This window comes from Dipodomys spectabilis, unplaced genomic scaffold (genome assembly GCF_019054845.1).
Source record: "Dipodomys spectabilis isolate Male_0828 unplaced genomic scaffold, ASM1905484v1 ptg000343l, whole genome shotgun sequence".
Classification (NCBI taxonomy): Eukaryota; Metazoa; Chordata; class Mammalia; order Rodentia; family Heteromyidae; genus Dipodomys; species Dipodomys spectabilis.
In genome coordinates, this window is record NW_024871020.1 from 1,887,490 (window position 1) to 1,890,151 (window position 2,662).

General features: G+C 35.6%; 1 pseudogene; it reads left to right on the plus strand.

The window, feature by feature from the left end:
* The first annotated feature begins 1,083 nt into the window (after window positions 1-1,083).
* Window positions 1,084-1,183, plus strand: LOC122095317 (annotated as a pseudogene).
* Window positions 1,184-2,662: the final 1,479 nt, after the last annotated feature.

Consider the following 2,662-nt stretch of genomic DNA (forward strand, 5'->3'; position numbering starts at 1 on the left):
AATTAAGTTTTGATAAAATACCTTCCATTCTGAACAATTCTGTCTGAACTTTTCATCTCTCTATGATCCCTTGTAACTAAGATTATTTTTATTCCAGTAAGAGAATCCATGCTGTCAGGGTAAGATATTCTGGTTGGTCTATTCCTACATGGAAGAAAGGTAAAGGTTCAGTGTCAACGTCTAGTGCATTGGGGTCCCTGGGTAAGGGTCACAAAATCACCAGGACACAGGGGATGCAGAGTGCAAACAGCAATTGCCACTGCATGCTGTGCTTTATTGTTAGTGGGTATTTAAAGACTAGCAAGCATAATCTTTGCCAAGATTTGGTCAGAAAACATTCACACAAAAAATTTCCACAGATACATTTTTACTTAACCTATGAGAGAATGTCTAGGTATATTATTATCTAAACTATTTTAGAGCAAGCTCAAACCACTTCTCCAATCTCAGGGAAAATGCTTTACCAGCTGTTCATCTATGCTTAAGCAAGCAGAAGAGCCACTTCCTCAGCTCCCAGGAGTCTGTGACATGTTTTGAGATAGGGAGAGGGAACATTTTCCCCCTGTACCCTGGCGTTCCAAGAGCTTTCCTAATCCCAAAAACAGTCTTCAGATAATCCCGAGGCTGGAGTCTGCATCATTCTGCCCCCTCAACCTAGACCCTGAGTCTTCACAGTTCAGGTAGACATTTGTCCCAGCAAGACCTCATTTGGGAAATTTTAAGCTGCAGAAAGTTAGAAGTAGCTCTTAAGCAAGGCTTACTTTGAATCCAATAGCTCCACAAAGCTAACTCAGTTGATAAATAAGTACTTGAAAAGCCACCACCTTTGGACTTAGCTGTAAAGGCTTCAAAGTATGATAAAATTTAAAATGAAAACGACAAAATAGTCATTGACAAAAAAAATGTAAATGTGAGCAATCGACCAAACTATATAAGTTTTTTCCAGTGTACACAGAAATTTAGAGAAATAAGATCAATAGCATTTTTAGGAACAATAAGGGTTCCTTGTTACAAATAGGCAACCATTGATATATGCCCGTATAAAAATTGTATCATTACGTACTTAAATTTAGAGGATATTACATGCTTCAGCAGCAGGTCTACCCAAATTACAACAATACAGAGATTAACATGGCACTTGCACAAGGATGATATGAAAATTTGTGAAGTATTCCATATTTTCCATTCTTCTGACGCAAGAAATGAAAACCAGTTATTAAAAAGTTGATTACAAAAATACACGTGTAACCATACATGTAATTCATAGAATTAAAGGTTAGTTTGACATCAGTGTATTAAATTTTCACCTTAGAAAGGCCTTTACATAGCATAACCGTTACAAAACTTGAAATTAGATAATATTGCCATTTTATCCCAAAGAAATAAAATAATATAAGAAACTACGAAAAAAAAGGAGTCTTAAAATTCTTCTATATGGAATGCAATCTGAAAGGTCACATTTATTAATGAATCATTATATAACAATGTAGAATTCAAAGTATTATATCTAGGAGAGATTGAAATAGATTATGGACATTACACAAACATAGATATACTTTTTTCAGAAAAGCTCCAGGAACATCTTTAGTTTCTATACTATTCATTTCAACAGATAATTTAAAATTATTTCTGATTTAAAGAATCACAAACTCTGCAGAAATCATTACAGATGTATACAAACAACTCTTGAATACATTTTGATATCAAAGTCATGCAATTCACTTGGAAGAATACCATGGAATACATAAATTTTTATAGTAAGATATTGCTGTTGCTTTGTATTGTGAAAAAAATTTGTAGGGACACAAAAGATGGACTGGCATTTTTGAAACTTAAGAAACTTAACCAAACCATTACGACTTAAGAGAACAATTTGTACAGCCTTCGACAACTTCAAAGAGGTAGTGATACATACTTACCCTTTTGGCAATATCAAATGCAGTTTCTTCAAAGTTGTTCTTCAGACCTGGTTTGATATAATGGTTCAACAGAAGGAGATACAGAGTATCTTTGCTATTTCTATTCCCAGCAGCAAGATGCAAGGAGGTCAAGAGGCCTTTAGTTTGGGGATTGGTATCTGCATCATGATGAATTAATAAAGAAGCCATTCTGGTATTATTCCACATATAAGTACTGTGCAGGGGTGTCCAGCCATTCACAGTTATTGCATGAATATCTGCCTTGAGCTACCAACTCATGGACAATGTCTAAGTGTCCACTCTAGGCTTCCCGATGAAGAGGGGTATACTCATCCTCATCCCTAGTATTCTTCTGGGTGGCCTTTTTGGAAAGTAGTGTTCACACCACAGTAAGCCGATAAATTTCGGCATCCCAAAGAAGAAATTTGCTTGGATCCTACTCCATTTTTTTCTTGCAATTGATACCATTCCTCATTTTTTCATCTTGTTCCTTGTCTTCGTCAGAATTGCCTAATCAGAGATTTTGAGTACCAGTGGGAATGAGGTGTCCATGTATTTCCCCAATAGTTCACATTGGTTGAACTGGTCAGAAAAAACTGGTGAATGTTCTGCATATGTTTTTTCACCATGATTAATTTTCTCGTTTTCCATTTTCACTATTCTAAATTATTCTAACTGGAGAGTAGTGAATTATAGGGAGCAGAGGAAAGATTTTCCTCAGTATTCAAAGGTACAGACTGAAA